We start from the raw sequence: 18538 nt of genomic DNA on the forward strand, positions 1-18538 counted from the left end.
AATGACCCACCCTAAATAATAAACTCACGACAGAACGTTATGACATCCAGGTCAGCAATTATCCAAAAAAACAAATTTAGACCGAGTAATCTTCAGACACAAGGTCAAAGTTTAAAACCAGCAAAGATGAAACGACTCAAATTTAACCAACAGGCAAACAAAATGACCCACCCTAAATAACAACCTCACGACACATCGTGATATTATCCAGGTCAGCAATTATCCAAAAAAGCAAATTTAGACCAAATAAAGAACTGAGTAATTAGACACAAGGTGAAAGTTTAAAATCAGCAGGAATGAAACCATTAAAACTTAACTTAGAAATTCAAACCAAATTCGTATTAGTTCGCCAGATGTACTTTATACAAGAACCAGCTGAAAACCCAAACCAAGTACAGAAGAGAGAACAAACTTAAGAGACCTTTAAAAAAGTAATATTAAATTCCCAACCAAATTAATATTAAAATCCAATAAAAATTTGACCACCAACTCAACAATAGAGCCTGAAGAAACTATCTAAACGTATTGCATAAATCAACATTCCATTGTACATAAGACGACAACAACCTGCAAAACTTGAACAATGTAGAATTAACATCGATTCAATTGTGTAGATAGAACGGAGTTTTCTTCATAATGGTATCCTAAATGCTTGAGAGTTCTTCTTTCCCAAATAAAAGACAAAACACTAGATTTTTTTATTAAACACAAAAACAAAGTTAAAAACATCACATAATAATACATCAATCATCTTCTGAATTGTCTCTTTCCTCAGCTCTATACAGTATTGCCAAGTTGATATTGCCCATCACCTATAACAAAAAAAAGGTCAAATGCTTAGAAGATACACTAAGGAAACTATCAGAATAAAAGTTATTAAAACGTTACTAAGAACATGACAAGCAATATAAAAAGAAATGGCAAAGTTAAAAATCAAACATAATTATTCTTAGACAATATTCAACAAGTTATGTTTACGAAAAATATACGTCTACGATCGATTAAACAAACACAGAACCTCGCACATTTTCTGCAAAATGGAAGCATTGGTCTTGGAAGTATATTTTGTTAAAAGATAACAGCCAAAAAGAAATTAATGCATTTTAAAATTAATTTTTCTTCAATATAATTAGAATATTGTTTCGGAAGATTGATACAAAATTTTCATTTTCAAAACAAAGAAAAATGCTGTTTTTGAAAATCAATAGGTGCCGTTGGAAACTTCCCGAGAAGAGTAAAATAATTTAATCAAGAAATAAGAAGACGTAATAGTTGTGGACTTTTTTGTTACGAATTTCTCTATCAACAGGCTAACACATCAACAAACACAAACAGCATCAACAAGATGCAGTATGTATTGCGAACTACTAAAGTTAAATAAAACTGTTATTACAGAAGTCTACCGATGACAATTAAACAAAGAAAATTACTTATAATTACAAAATAATACTAGGTATTGCCGAGTAACAGATGCAAAATCATCCTCTTGCATGACAACCCTCGGGGAAAAGTTGTGAAGTATACACTGTTGCAAATAGAACGGAAAATTCTACTACCGCAACCTGATAGCGCTTTATGATTACTGCTTGTACAAATCGATAATTGCTAAGTTATGAAAATCCACGAATGACATCAACATAGTTCTGTCGACACGATAGCATTATGATTTCAAAAAAATGAAAGAAAGCTGTAGAAAATTCTGATGATATTTTGATCAACATTGTATTGTAAACATTTTTCAAAGTAAATGCTTTTTAGAACCTTTTCGGACAACAGTGGTCACGAATTTTCGCACAGCTCAATTACTCTGTACCCTGTAATTTACTTTCGATGTAAAAACTAGTTATGCACACAAATGGACTCATAGTAAATATATTAATTAATGTAGGTCTTATTTACAACAAACAAACATTTATTTTGCTTTTAGCGCAAAATGACTTTAAAGAAAACCTAGAAGTTACTAAAAGCAACCACAGATACCACAAAAAAAAGAAAAATTGAAGATACAAACAGGTTTTGTGGAAAATATAGTCTTACATGGATTAAATCTATAAAACACTGAAAATAAAATGGGATGTACCAGTAGAAAAGTAATCGATCTCGAACGTTATGTCTTCTTTGAAAAATATATTACGAACGATATTTTTAATGAGATTATTGATAAAACTAATTTTTATGGTACTCAACAACAATTTTCTCGATTTGCCCGGACATTTGGAAAGACATTTTTTGAACACACGTTGTTATGGGCAATTTAAATTTTCCAACAATCAGAATGAATTGAGATGGGTCACTTCGTATACCGATTATAAAAAATAATATAATGTGATGCAAAAAAAATGTTCAGAATTACGCCTATTCATTTGGTAGATGTAGCAGCTAGACCACATACTCAGATCGTCGCAGGAAGGTTAGATCATTTTATGGTGCAATTAGTAAAATGTGTGGAACTTCTGTTAGAAACAAACTTATGTATAGATGAGCAGATTGTACCTTTTAAAGGACAAGTAAACATATAGCGATATGTAAAAAATAATCCCAAGAATTGGAGAATAAAAATATAAATACTAGCTAGACAAAATGGTTTAGATTTTATAATATATCAAGTGATGCTATGTATCTTAGTGAGAGAATACAATGAAATAATCATGGTCTTTCTTTCGAAAATTACTTTATTAGCTCGGACGGAATTATTTACCAAATTGTATGACAAAAGTGGTGACTGTTGGGTTGCTGAAATTCTATAGGAAAAGTGACTATGACAAATGTAGTCGTTGGCACAAATCAGAAAAAAAGGTACATCGAAGTTGAATCGAATATAGAGGTTATCGATAAATTAGATTTTCTACTGAGCTTGTATCGACCCCATGTAAGATAAGATAAGGACACTACGCATGCTACATGCTATACATACATGCTCTTGATCTAGCTTTGGTCAATTCTTGGATGGAGTATTAAAAACAAAGCAAACTCCTTGGAATTCAGAAAAACGTGTTGGATCTTTTAGCCTTTCGACAAAAAGTTGGTGAAGATCTTAACTTACTGAAGGGAAATCAAAACCTTCAAGACGTGAAAACGACTTTGGTAGAAAATACAATAGCTAACAGAGCTCGTATTGAAGTAAAACCGCCGAGCGAATTCAGATTCGATGATTACAGATGGATCTCTCATCTGCTAATAGAGTCCAACATAAAAAGGTAGCATCAAACCACGTTTTAATAAGATCTCAAAATCTACTAAATTAATTAAATTACCCAAAAATAACTGATATTACTTAAAAGAGTAGTCATAAGCTTTTAAGATAAAAACAAAACAACAAAAGTTGCTAAGATCTTATCCTACTCAAGGGATCTTCAAAACCTTCAAGACGTGAAAACGTCTCTGGTAGAAAATACAATAACTAAGAGAGCCCGCATCGGAGTAAAACCGCCCAGCAAATTCAGATTTGATGGTTATTTTGGAGAATTATGGATATTTCGCAGAATTTGATGGAAAAAAAAGAAGCTTGAAAAATCCATAGTTTGTTCATCAAATATAATGTACATTAAGAACTAGAAACTTGTTTTTTAAAATTTCATAATAAATAGCTTGGTTGTTTAAGTTTTTTGTTTTACTTCTTACTGAAATGGTTAAAATGAAAAAATTATCAGAGTACATGGAAGTACCTAATACATGTAACATGTACATGTTTCTAGGTTGAACAAAAATCTCAGACTTCAGCAAAAAAAATATTTTGAATGGAACACCAGTAGTCCCATGACAGAGTCTGGATCAAGACGATAAATGAGAAATAAGAAACTAATAATATCAAATGCACCAAAAGTGGAACTAGAATTAAACAGAGCAGAACGACAGGTAGTTGGTTCTTTGCGAAAATTGCGAAAATATATTTAAGTTTTTGAGACCATAAAACAATAAATTTGATTTGAAAAGACCAGACAAGTCTAAACAAATTACAGTCCTGTCTACCAATGGAGTCCAACTTAATGCAACTTTAATGCAAGAAGCCCGAATATGTAAAATTAAATACATTAAAAAATAACAAATGATACTACTGGTATGAGGTATATCGAATAACTACAATAAAATATGGTAACATTCCTTCAAATCAGAATCGATGGTTGAACAATTCAACACAGAAATCCTTAAACAACTTTCTACATTAGATTAATTAGAAAGCAAACTTATTGAACACATTAAGCTTAATCTCAATGATAACATAAAAAGAATGCATTAAACCACATTTTAATAGAAACTCAGAATTTACTAAATTAATGAAATTATCAAAAAATAACTAATAAGATATTTGTCAAATAAGCTTAAAAGATATTTGTTGATCCCTGTCTTGTCTGAAAAATTAATGAATAGATGAGGCTCCTTCAAGTGTAGTCAAGCAATAAATCAAAGTAAAACTATCTTGTTTGTACAGCGCTGTTGCAGTAACCACCAAGGGAATATCATGAACAATTAAATAACTTATAGAAATCGAATAAATTAAAAACAAAAAACAAAATAAAGTCCGTAAAGAAATGACAGTCAAAATGAACGAGCAAATATAATTCGAATAGTAGAATGATAGATTAAATACAAATAATATTTCTCATAAAATGAATTAGCCGCCTAGAAATGGATTATATCAATATTCTATGTTGATGTCCTTATAACATATTAAAAATTATTGACAAATTCAATATGATAAACTCACTTCGATCAATAAATAAGACCTAAATTTGGTATTTTCATGAAATATCCAGAAACAGACAGGATTTAGCATTTTAGTAATTATTTTATACATATACCACACCTACTTTAATATAAAATTAAATTTCATAATTAAATGAACAGCTTCTAACATTTCCAAAATTCAATAAAAATGAAATTCGATTAGGAAAAAGGTTATACCTTTATAATTGATAATTTCTACGACAATAACAAGCACGTTAATATTATAAAATTGCTTACTTTGAATATTTTAAGGGATGCCACTAATGGACTTGTTTCTTGTTCTTTCCATGTAAGTTATTTCCTAATACAAAGTGTTTCCCTTCCATGTGTCATCTCCAAATACAAGGTAATATTCGACCAATCTAGACAAATACAAAGAGATTTAAATTGTATTTTAAATTTCAAAAAAATAATTAGAAATATTAAATATTAAATAAAAATCATTACCTATTAGCCATCTTGTCAAACAACCTTCTCCCTTCCCAAGTTCAAAAGGAGTAACGGGCCGATGCGATTATTAGGCATAATTGCAGTATCGAAACAGTGCTGGAACCTGCAAAACAATCCGTTAATGCTGAGAACAATCGAATGAAAACTATCGAAACTACTTTCGGGAAACATGGAATGATACTGATTTCACTACCATTGGCGGAAAACAGTCGACAGTCGGAAAGCAAATGTAGTCTATTCAAAATATACCCATAGTCTTTTAATATCAGACAATATATTCCTTATCATTATATTCTAGTTAAAAAAAGATACAATACGTGTGATAAATTTCACATCACTGTTTATTGTTACTTTGATTGAAAATGACAAACCCAACATATAGTCAGTCAGCTATAGATTACGTTTCTAGTCAATTCAAAACAAAGAGGTAGAGTACACAGTACAGATTATTGATACTATTGAAATTAAGTTACTATAGTTTTTATTGAAAATATTTTCATTGTGTTGCATCTGCACTGAACATTAATACTAAAATCTCTCAAAAAAATATGTTATATTCACGGAAAGCATCTAATTACCTTCATGTTAGTGCTATTCAAGATTAAATTTATGAAATGCATAAAATAGTAGAATTTCTGCAATATAAAGATATAAGATTTTTTATTTCAATTTGTATATAGAAACACATATTTCAAATTGGAACATTAGGCCACGCTTGGCAAGACGCTAATATTAAAGAGTGTAAAGACAACATTTATGGAAAAAGTTAAAAATAAGAATAACAGTTCATACATTTGATAACACTAATTAGTTGGTGATATATTATTGCCTTTCAAGCCAGAAACAGAAATGACTTTATTCCTTGAGCAGAGTCAGTGTTTTTGTCCAGGTCCAAGAGTTACTATCATGGAAAAATGAAGCATAAGTTTATGCTCTCATTTGAAAAGCAGCTGTGAAAGAATTAGAAATAACCATCAGGTATTATTATGACGAATGCGCCATATCATAGCACACTGGTGAATCAATATCCCAACACGTGGATCTGCTGATGTTGTAATTAAGGAATTGACAATACTAACTCGGTATTTGTGTAAAGTATTTTAAATTATTATTTAAATAAATATAAATGAAACGTTTAATTGTGTTTATTTTATTTATTTAAAAATATATCTGAAAAAAACTACACGGTAGATGAATAATATGGCCACAGAGCTTCACACGTCTTCCATCCTATCAACGCATATACAAATAGAATTGTTATAGGATGTGGTAAAGAATTATTACTATACACACACAAATCGAAAAACATATACATGCAGGAACTGTTATATGGCAAGAAGAATAGTCTATAATAACACCCTTCAGCTGACTTGATGGTGGAATTATGACCAAAGTTTATATCGAAAATTAACAGTGTAGTTATTAACTTGAATACTAGTACTTTACATAAAATTGATTTATCGAAAAAAATTTCTTTGTGTTTAAAAATAAATAAGATATAACAAAAAGGGATTGTTCTTTTTAAATGGATGATGTAAAACATAACACAACCAGAGAACCTGAATACTTTGGACAATGTTAATGATGTGGTTAATATTATAAAAATCACTTACTCTACACATTTTAAGGAACACCATCCATGGACTTTATTTTCCTTCCAAGTCACACATTCTTTGAAACAAGATAATTTGCGCCAGATCTAAAACACAAAAATATTTATATTTTAAATTATTGTAAAATTCATACAAGATATTAAATTCATTACATTACTATATTACCAATTGGTTAATATTATAAAAATCACTTACTTTACAGATTTTAACGCCATCCTCGACTTCATTTTCCTTCCAAGTAACATATTTCTTAACAGTAGATAATCTGAGCCCGATCTACATAAATACAAAAATATTTACAGTTTAAATTAGGGTAAAATGTGATAAAAGCTAATAAATTTATTATATTACTATAATGTTAATTGGTTAATATAAAAATCACTTACAAGTTTTAGCGCCATTGTTGGTCTTAATTTTCCTTCCAAGTATTTCTTAAAATAAGAAAATCTGCACCTAATCCAGATAAATAAGAAATATTTACATTTTAAATTATGGCAAACTGTGATGAAAGCTATTAAAATTATTATAATACCTTTACACAGCCTAGTCAGAGAAAAGTACTTTGTGGGAGACCCAAACTGATTATATGCAAATTTTGCTTCGACCGCATATACCCTGCAACGTTGCCAACTGCTCAACAAAGAAGTAATGATGGGAAGTATCGAATCTTTCGAAGACAAAAAGATGGAATTTAAATCTTAACAATACTTTTTTATTTCTACGTACTTGATTACATATAAACTTTTATTTTAATAATCTTATATATTATATGTATGTTATTAATGCTGAACGTAATTCGTGCGCTGTTGGTTGGTATATCCCCTTTATTGAGGGTATAAGATATAAAGGTATTATATATTTAAATACTAATTAAATTAATCAATTAAATTAATTAAATCTTTTATCATAATTTAATTGAGAATTTCTACTACACACTTACACGTATCTTTTTCAGTTCGATCTTTGTCGTTTAAAGCGATAAAATTTAAATGTAGCTTAAATATTTCATGAACAGATAAAAGAGTAAAGCCTGGCACTGTTTTAATTGGCTGATCTTCACTACCATAGGAAATTGTTTTGTTATTAAAATTTCGTGATATTAAAATTTCTGAATATTTGAATTTCGAATCGAATCTCCAAGCAAAATGATAACAGTTTGACATCTACGAGCATGTTCCTAAATCGTTTATCCAAACGATATTCCCTTAGACAATATTCAGGTTATTCAAACTTTTTTGATAAAGAATCTTGATAACAATACCAACTTTACTAACTAAACGTAACATTATTAAACTAACGTTACTAAGTTAACGTAACTAAGTAAACGTTAAAAAATTACGTAGTAAATGTATGTTTGTGATAATGTTGAATATTTATAATTGTACTAGACAAGGAAGTACAATCCGATAAGGAAAACGGTCCCAGTCATTAAATTAACGAGGGTGGATACGGCCGGATGTCTTCCTAGAAGATTTCTAAGTTGGTTACTCGCGATCGGTAGGTAGGCTTAATGCCTACATCTTAGGTTATATTTGTATCCTTTTTATTTTTATGTATAATTTTAAAAACATTTCTTATGAATTGTTTAAAAGCAAAAACAGAGTAAAAGTGATGTTTTCCAAGATGTGAAAGTTCGAATAAGGTTAAATCTTTTAAAGAATTGTCTTAGCGCACAGGTCGCCTTTGAAAATAAGAAAGATGAAATTAAGGGAACTTCTTATGAGTTACTACATCAAGGTTTCGGAGGAAGGTTTGTTCTTTGCGTTTCAAGCTAGATAGAAACCATTATGATCCAAAATGTGGAAGATAGTTGCTCCGGAAGATTCAATGCCTAATTGTAATTTTAAGAGTAAGGCTGTCATTAAATGTTACATCAATAGTTTAATTGAATTCCATAATATATGTATATTCACAGAACATATGCCTTAAGCTATCGGTAAAGAAAATATGGCTACAAGTTAAATATCTTAAGATTAAAAGAAGAAGTTAAGTAGAAATATAATATTTTTTAAAGCAAATTCAGATATTTGAGAACTAATACATGTTTCTCTGAATGTCCTTTTGAAACAGTCTTTTGATCAGTGCCTTCAACTCCATGTAGATAAGAACCAGACGGTGTAACATTGAAAATACTGAGGACTATATGTATTTTTGTTATTTAGCTATTATTATTATTATGCTATTTAAATGTTACTTAATGGTACTAGGAGTTTATGTTAATTCGTTCTAATGTAAAGCTATCTCTAGACTTTTTTATTTATTGCTAAAAATATGCACAAAATCAAATTTAATGGAAATTATCAATTAGGTAGTATGCCAGCAAATGGTACTATTATTTAAAATAAGATTTATTGTGTAAAGCATGCTGAACAAGACCATGTAATAAGAAAAAATCAGGCTTCGTGAGCATAGTGCTCCAGGCGACAGGTCGGCCATCCTACTGCCGCGATAGTCGCGGGTTCGTATCCTGCTGGGACATGGGTGTACTTTAGGTTTGTGATTGTAATTGTAAATGTCTTTAGGCAACAGTGGAAGTATGACCAAGAATAACCATCCCAGTTACGCCAGTAACCAGGCTCTATGAGACCTGATATCTTCTGGGATGGTCTTACTGTTCGTTACTGGCTGTTACTATGCCGAGGACCGTGGTTCGGAGTCCAAAAAATAAGAAAGAATTTGGATGTGATTTGTTCTGGTGGATGAAAAAGATAAATAGGGTTTCATAGGGCAAATTGAACAAATTTACATGGCTGCATAAAATATCGTTAGCATCCATTTGTATAAATATAAACAAGAAAATGAAATTTGTTGAAGTCTGCCTCAACGGAGCACAGGTGTGGTACATATATGTTTCTAAGAGACAACTTGAACTACCACAAATGTTCCAATCCAAAAAAGACCGCGCGTTACTTAATGCCTCATGGTTTATGAGGAACGTCAACACACACCTCGAATCAGGCATCCTGTTTGGGAAGAATTTTATGAACATGCTCAGTGTAACGTTCTCCATAGGCGCCTTAGAACACGACAACACCTTGATGAAATCCCTACCCATACACAAACCTCGGTAGTAAACCAACTACAACAATCCCAGTCGAAAACAGGGTCTCTGTCGCCCGCAAAACACTCACTATCCCGAATCCGAAGCGACATCAGCAAAAGACCATTTGGTTCTAGCTGGTCATAAGGGAAAAGAAAAAAAAAGAGTTTTGCTAATCAGAATTCAAATATATAATCCTTATATTCATTAACTTAAAAAACCTTATATTTTTAAGTATATTTTAGATTCATTATTTTTAATTTTTACTTTATAATATTTAAGATAATAACAATGTACAATTAGAAAATAAGCTATCAGTGGGAATAGATAGTTCTTTATGTATTTTAAAAACGTTAACAAGTATTTAAATAAAATATTTCATAAAGTGCCATTTTAAATAATCCTGTTTAATTAATATTCCTATTTAGCGCGCCCTCAGGTGGTTAAGTCGCACAAAACCTGACTACAACTTTATATATGAGAGGTGGCATTCTATGCCTCCACTATTCTGTTCTACCGCAGATCATAAAGTCTTTATACCCTGACTCCAGAAGGTATTATACCTCGGTCTCCAGTTCGACCGCAGGTTCCAATAGTTAGCCCATATCCAGCACCCTATCTGCAAAGGCAATGACCTGTATAGTACCTCTACCCACTCCTCTGCAGAAAAAGTAAACTCACAATCCTCCAGAATAGGTCTCTATTTAAGATGCTAGACCGTCCAATCTGTCTTTTCAGAGTACAAGTGTGGTACAGGTATGTCTCTGAGAGACAACTTGAACTACTCCAAGTGTTCCAATCCAAAAAAGTCCGCGCGTTACCTAATGCCTTATGGTTTATGAGGAACGTCAACACTCATCTCGAATCATGCATCCCGTTCGTTCGAAGACTTTCACGAACATGCCCAGTGTAACATTCTCTCTAGGCGCCTTAGAACACGATAACAACTTGATAAAGTCCCTACCCATCCGTAAACGCCGGTAGATAACCAACTACGACAATCGCAGTCGTAACCCAAGGTCTCTGTCACCCGCAAAACACTTTACTATCCGGAAACCGGAGCAAGATCAGCAAAAGACCACTTGGTTCTAGCTGGTCATTCTGGAATAAGAAAAAAAATCTATGCCTCTATTTTATGATCGCATTTTATGACTCAGTGACTTGTTTCGTTTCTTGAGAGGAGAAACACTAACTTATTTCAGTCAACGACTTCTTTACATTTTGTGAGAATTTTAGTTGAAAATATGTAGAAAAAAGTAATACATTAAATTTAATACTGTTTTGGTATAATTTCTATATGTATTTTGTGTCTCCCTAGATTGGAAGATAATTATCTAGTTTTCGGCAATGGTTTACGTTTAAGAGCGAATAATTAAGACCAACAAATACTGTTCCTTAGAGATATTCAAAGCTAAATGCGTTTTAAAATTAATTTTTATATTGCATTGTTTATTAAAAATGTACATATATACATTTTTTTTAATTTATCTTTTTTTAACTTTTGGTATTTTATATGAATATATGGAATGCGGGTAGCAAATTGTTAAAAGTCTAAGCAAATAGTTGATATCGGAGGATGTACATTTTAAAATTGTCAACGCATTGATATAGTAATTGGCTTTAATATTTTATACTAACAAAATATAGTAATTTTACTTTATACTACCTTATACCTTTATACCGTACTGGTATTTTCCATGAAATAAGTTGGTAAGTAACAATAGTAACATATCTAGTACCACAATCAACTATGTTATTTTGTAAATGTAAGAAGATATATGTTAATAAAATTATAGTACTTTTCTCTCGAAAGTTACTCTTTGCGGCCAGTTATTATGTCTAGTGCCTTGGAGGATATATGGCGTATGGAATATAAAAAATTTAATTTATATTATTACTAAATACTATGAGTAACTTGTGTTTCTAAAGTTTTTTCTTCGACGATTTTATTCTACTATATGATATCTTTGTCAAAATAAATCTACTTTAAGAAACCTATGCCTTGTTATACAAGTATATAACAGGTCAATTGAAAAGTCCCCAGCCTATCATAGTAAAACACATTGTTTTGGCAAAATAGGATTTTTTATTCAACATAATTACCTTTAAGGGTGATATACTGATTATAGCGACCCTCGAACTTTTCGATACTATTTTTGTAATACGATTTGTCCTTTGCTTCAAAATAGGCCTCAGTTTTGGCGATCACTTCTTCATTCGATGAAAATTTCTTTCTATCATTCGATCTGAGAACAGGAAATTGTCGCTGGGGGCTAGATCTGGAGAATACGGTGGATGAGGAGGCAATTCGAAGCCCAATTCATGGATTTTTGCCATCGTTTTCACTGACTTGTGACAAGGTGCATTGTTTTAATGAAGCCTCACTTCCTTTTTCTTCAAATGCGGTCGGTTCTCGGTGATTTCGTTCTTCAGACGGTTCAATAACGCTATGTAATAGTCACTCTTGATGGTCCTTCCTTTTTCAAGGTAGTCAATGAAAATTATTCCATGCGGATCCCAAAATACAGACGCCATAACCTTGCCAGCCAACTGTTGCGTTTTCCCACGCTTTGGAGCGGGCTCACCGTGTGCACTCCACCCAGATGACTGTCGATTGGACTTCGGAGTGAAACGATGGAGCCATGTTTCATCCATTGTCACAAATCGACGCAAAACTCGGGTTTATTAGGCTTGATCATCTTCAAACACTGCTCTGAAACATCAACTCGTTCAGTTTATATCTTTAGAGTGTCTGCTATTTCATTAAATTTCAACTTAGAGTCATTCAAAATCATTTTCTGTATTTTTTAATGTTTTCGTCCGTAACGGCCTCTTTTGGGCGACCATTGCGTTCACCGTCTTCGGTGTTCATTTCGCCACGTCTAAACTTAGCATACCAATCCCTGATGATTGATTTTCCTGGGGCAGTGTCCGGAAACTCGGCATCAGGGCAAGTTTTTTCTCCAACGGTTTTTTTCCCTTCAATAAGCAATATTTTATCAACAAGCAAAATCCCTTTTATCAATTTTTTTCACAATAACAAAGGTTGCTTCACTGCTGTCAAATTTATATACGCATCTTTTGAGGATTAGGGCTAACTAAAAAACGTATGGATTTAATTCTAGTAGCGCCATCTATGTATCTATGTGTCACTTTTCAATTGACCTGTTATTTCTTAAAGTTTGTTAACTGTTTGTGTATAATTTGCTATATTTTGATATTTTGATGAGCTAAAAATAGTTTATCTTAATTCTTTCATCTGACTTTCCTTGACTTGATTTAATTCCAATTTTTTTTTACCAAATGATGTCTGTACCATTCACATAATTTATGGGGCTATCATCCAAAAAATCTCTTCACTTCTTAACTGTTGTTGTCGATGGATCAGAGCCCGAGTAACAAACATCTATCAAGCCAAAGCTTTACTTTAACATTTTTTAAATTAACTCCTCTATCTTCCATTCATGGTCCTTTGTAAACCTAATATCAAGTGCCGTGGTTTTGAGCTTAATTGAAACTACTTATTAACAAAGAAATTGTTAAATAAAAATCACTTTCTTATTTATCACACAACTTATTTACTCAATGATGCCAAATCCCACCTTTCTACTAAACTTTTATTAGTACAGCTAAAAATTTATCAAGACCATTTATTTCAAACACTATTTGATCATTTTAGTTGCCACTGTGGCAGCACTGTATTTCAAACTTTAAAATTGGCTTTTTATGTTTACAGGTGATCGACTAACGTATCAACCTCAGGACTTCTGAAGCTAGATCAAGATGAAGAACAGAGAAAGTGAAGTTTGTTGGCACTGTTAGATTATATGGAGACGTAAAACTTTAGAATGTGTTATTCAATAAAACTTCGTAGGCTTTTGTCTTTTAATTTACCAACAAAAACTAAAACAGATGGAGATACCACAAAGAAAAGTATGATACACTAAAATTGTCTCCTTTGTATTGGTGTTCCCTTTGGAGATCGCTTACTCTGTTTTTCACACGATGATTCTTCGTGTCAGTTTGACGGCATATGTAGACAACTGAATACTTGCATGCCAAATTATTTTGTTACACTTTCAAAGATTCATGGTGTCTCGGCGGATATCTTTTTTCTTTACCATATATGATTATTTTTGCTGTTGTAAAGGCGATAATTTCAGTTTTCATCTGATATCAAATTTTTATTTAGAATGTGTATTATATTCAGACTTTTACAATGTGCCAAATGCATAATAGATGTCCTGTCTTGTCAATATTCATTACCTTATTCTTAATATTAACACTTAATACGCTTAGTACAATCTTAAATATAAATTAATTTATTACTACTTTTCATTTGTACTTGGAGAAAATCTAGCAAAGTAAGCATTTAGAAATGGCCTGAATGGAACATTTCCCCAACAGCTAATTTGCTGAGTTCATTTATTAGTTCTCATCTGTCTGGCTTGTGTATTGTATACTTGCCATACTAATTTTACTGTATGCAAACAATTCTAAAGTTTAAATAAGAATAATGGATTTGTGCTTGGTAAAGTAAGGTGTTTTCTTACCTATATTGGATACCTCACGAATGGAACATTAGAGCTTTTTGTTTTTATTTAGTAACGTCAGTATTGAAGAAATTGGTGTCATTTCCTCTTATAAACGCCTTGGTCAGTCATAATTGAACTTCAGACAGTCTTTTGGTTATTCGTTATTCAACGACATACTCGATATGGGAAAAGAGATATCACTATTTCCTGTGAATCTATTTCATTCTTGTCTTCGACTTCCAACATATGAATACATTATACGATAGTCTCTGACTCCATCGTGACGTGGTAACAATCAACCCAAGTCATTTTTGTATTTGGTATGAATACATTTGGAATTGAGGGACAGCCTAGTCAAATCTTGGTATATTTGACCGATTTTGATTTCTAATCTATAGAGGATCTTCTGCGTGGGGCTTGCAACATTTTATAAATGTTTCCTTTTATAATTTTGTTATGTGTGTAACGGCAAAATGACGGATGGAATATTTTTTCTGGTGTCACTGTTGGTGGAGAATTACTATTTAGATTGGAGTACCGTTTTCCTCTCAGTTTATAGCTAAAATGTCTTCGTCTTAACATTTAAAATATGTATTTTTATAGAGAACAATATATTTGGCAATATCTGTATGTTGCATCTGCCTCCAGAGAAGCACGTATTGTTCAATTATATGATAGTTTTATAAATTTAGAGCTTAGTGCCTTAATGGAAGTTGACATTTATAAAGCGAACAGTATTATTACACTTGAATTAATGGAAGTAGAAGCTATTTATTAGAAGTATACTTTTATGAACAAGTATCGCGATTTGTCCAGAAACATAAATGAAATAGATGTTCGTCGAAATTGAAGGCATATGCCATCCTCTTATCATTAACAGATTTTTTATATTTAAACTCGCTTTCTCAGAATATGTATTGAAGCAAACGATTAAATTATAAAGGATTATCAATGGGTTCTCGATAATCGAGGTTTCCTAAAACCGTTCTTTCAGCAACGTCATCATAATTTTAAATTGGCTTGAAATTCAAGACAATATAGAAAACGCAGAAGACCTTTTTTTAATTTTATTTGTTCAATTTTTCATGTTCTTAATCCAGTGTTTATTTTCTTTAAAAGTATGAAGTATCTTGATCCTGCTGGGTCTACCTCTTTTCCACTGAGGGTGGGTCCGATCGGTAACTATTTGTTTCTCTAAAAGGCTAATCTGGTTAAATTCGCAAATGGAAACCAGGTAAAATAAGTGCATTTTATGATTTTGAGGTTGGATGTGAATTTTTGGCTTCAGGTTTGTCGTTTTCTAGAACATTTTTTTTTAGTATAATTGACTGAAGATGCCTCTGGTACAGAAACGGCTGTCGATAGCGAGATCTAGTATTGAGCTCGTTATAAGCTTGAATTTCAATAGGAATTCATCTCGTTTAAAATTAGTAATATGTATAGTTAGTTCTTAGATATAATGTTTAATAGTATATATGTTTAACAGTTTTATATTTATTTTTATAGGTAGTATGCAGCATATGCGATTTATAATGTTGTAAATTGACTTGAGTAGTGCAATTGACTTGAAAGTTATTTTATTAATTTTATTTTTTTCGAAAAAAAATTTCTGGTATTGAAGGAATTTCTTGAGGACCTATATGCAGCATTTTACTTTTCGTTTATTCAGGGTTATTAATTCCAGTTCTTTCATATTTTATAAAGTATAGTTGTTTTGTTCGTTAAATTATCATATATTGGTAAATAATATATAGTATGTTTTAATTTATGACATAACGCAACTTAGTCCCATTTGGATGAGATTTACTATAAATAATTCTGTTTTGTTTTAGAATTTCGATTAGGTTTTAACAAGTAGTGAATATATCAGGGGAACAATCCAAAACTTCTATTATTTGTAAACATATTTTCTGCAACATTTTGTTGGAATGATCTCATTTTAACAAATTTCATTTAATTCGAAATTTTGGCTATTGTCCAGATAGTTGAAAATTTCTCTCTCGACAGAATTTTGACATGAGTTTTCCATTAGATTCTGTTGTCTCTAATATAGTCTGATAATAGTATATTATATGTATAATATTTTAGAAGAGTCTTTTGTTTGATATATATTCTGATGAATATATAAATATAGTTTATTCGCACAAATTGCATTATATTGAAATTTAAAATATAATGCGGTTGAGCAGTCCTTTGAAGTGTTATCGACTTTTATAATCTACCAAAATAACGCTTAAATTGTATTTTTTTAATATCGTATTGGGGGTAAAAATATTGTCATGGTTTTATATAGAATATGATTGCCATTGGAAGTACAGGTAGTGTAAAAATTGATCATGTTAGTTATCATGGTAGACAAGTACATCTGATGTATCATCAGACATGTATCATCTAAAGTACTTTCTGTTAAATCTTCACCAATTTTTACCATATAATTGATTGTAATTTTTACTATATTCTTCTAGGACCCATAAGTTTTGATAACTGATGTCCAACAACGAATAACCACAAAATATTTCAGGTTAGCAACTCTCATGCTCGGATGATCATAAGAGGTCGAGTCATTATTTAACTATATAGTTATAACACAAGATGTCATTAAAACAATAGTTATCTTCTAATTTTATAAGAATAACATTGATTTCCATGAGCGTAAACAAACTTTTGTAAATGGTATCATCTGTTAGTATTCAGTTAGTTAGCTCGTAAAGTTCATCCTTTAAATAAGCTGCTTCAGCGAACCTCCTTTGTTTATTGACATTTTGGCAGCAATTATTCGTCAAATTTACACTGTCGCTTGATTGATTTGTGCATTTACTTGGGGATTATGACAAGATAAAAATTGGTATTGAAATGTTTGTGGTTAGTGGAGATATTTTCTCCTCCTTAAGTGTAATGCCTATCCCAATAAGCACCTTTAAATTGAAATTTTATGGACGGAAGCTGAAATACGTAATATAATGAAATTCAAATAGAAACCGACTGGCAAAAGGCATTTTATTTCTCAACATACTCTCCTTTTAACTAACTACTTTAGCGTTTCTGTCAAATCATATTGTTTTATACTTACCAAATAATACAATGCGTCAAGGACTTCAAAATATGCATTTTTTCATTGCAGACGTGATTCGATCCCAATCCTTTACCAGTCAACTATTTCTTCAATGTAAATCACCTGAGTTCATTTATCAGTTACTCCTTCGTATAAGTGGTATCTTTGTGAGTTTTTGGCAGTGGAAGATTGACTGGGATCATTTTCCAGGTAATATAGTAGAGCTACATTAAATTTAACAATTCTAATTAATTAATTTCACTTAATTGATATCCCGATAATAATAGTTTTTTTTGTATATTTCTAATAATCTCTAAAAACTCCATAAATCCTCGCTTCCTTCATCTGTGTTTCTAATTTGGATAATTTTTGATCAAAACTTTTATAATCTATTATTAGATGTGGTTATAAGAGCTTACCTCTGTGGAGTTTGTCTCTGTGTAAGGATTTTATATCCTTAATATGTTCGATTTTCAACAATGGTTGATTTCCAGTTAAAAATTGTTAAAACACAATATTAATTATTAAATATTTGTCGATAGATATTTGTTAGATGTTTGTCTGTTGTTAATGTAGCTAGAAGGATGGTGTCAGAAATTAGTCCTTTTTTTTATTCACTGGTCGGTGAATCTACAGTTAATTTGCTATCGCATCTCAGTTCGTTGTTAGAGAACCGGACGTGTCTAACGTAAGGATCTACGTTCTTGGATTTGGGGCTGTTGTATGGCCTGCAAAATTCCAGGTCGCTACATTTAAATTGTGTTGAGATTTGGTTTGGTCGAAAATATTAACTCAAAACAATTAACTATTGATATGTAAATTTGTAAATTTAGAGGTACATACAAGTTAGGTTTGTCACGGTGGTAAGCGTATGTGAGTGTAAGGTTTTGGAGATATAGGAATTTTTCTTTTTATACCTTGTCTCATATAGCCTTGGAGTTAAGTTGTTGCGATGGTGTTCACTTGTACGTCTTTCAACCCTGACAGACGAGTTGTCACTGTTTCTTTTTTAGCGTCCTGTTATTGCTCCCATTGTTGATCTTGTTATGAATAATCAACAAAATAGGCTGCCTATTAATGAAGGAAGTCTTATATCGGGGGAATTTTTGGTAGATCGCAGCGC

The 18538-nt window shown here is 31.4% G+C and overlaps 1 protein-coding gene and 2 long non-coding RNA genes across 3 annotated transcripts in view; 1 reads left to right on the forward strand and 2 right to left on the reverse strand.

Moving 5' to 3' along the window:
- Nucleotides 1-5224, reverse strand: part of LOC143199869 (uncharacterized) — a 54363-nt gene extending 49139 nt beyond the window's left edge. The window contains exons 1-2 of the mRNA XM_076409989.1: nucleotides 5173-5224; nucleotides 4963-5087 (exon numbers count right to left, since the gene is read on the reverse strand). The gene's annotated coding sequence lies outside the window, so the exon portion shown is untranslated. The remainder of the gene's footprint in view (nucleotides 1-4962; nucleotides 5088-5172) is intronic.
- Nucleotides 5225-5976: 752 nt separating this feature from the next.
- On the reverse strand, nucleotides 5977-7341 carry LOC143199871 (uncharacterized). Its single transcript, XR_013006576.1, has 4 exons — nucleotides 7175-7341; nucleotides 6984-7064; nucleotides 6789-6874; nucleotides 5977-6125 (listed from the first exon to the last, which is right to left on the reverse strand). It is a non-coding gene; the product is annotated as an uncharacterized LOC143199871 (long non-coding RNA).
- A 4048-nt stretch (nucleotides 7342-11389) lies between these two features.
- Nucleotides 11390-18225, forward strand: LOC143200190 (uncharacterized). The gene is made up of 2 exons (XR_013006661.1): nucleotides 11390-11538; nucleotides 13565-18225. It is a non-coding gene; the product is annotated as an uncharacterized LOC143200190 (long non-coding RNA).
- The last annotated feature ends 313 nt before the right edge of the window (nucleotides 18226-18538 follow it).

The sequence above is a fragment of the Rhynchophorus ferrugineus genome, unplaced genomic scaffold, assembly GCF_030347505.1.
Source record: "Rhynchophorus ferrugineus isolate W39M unplaced genomic scaffold, kcgeb_rfMv2 rfM7, whole genome shotgun sequence".
Taxonomy (NCBI): Eukaryota; Metazoa; Arthropoda; class Insecta; order Coleoptera; family Curculionidae; genus Rhynchophorus; species Rhynchophorus ferrugineus.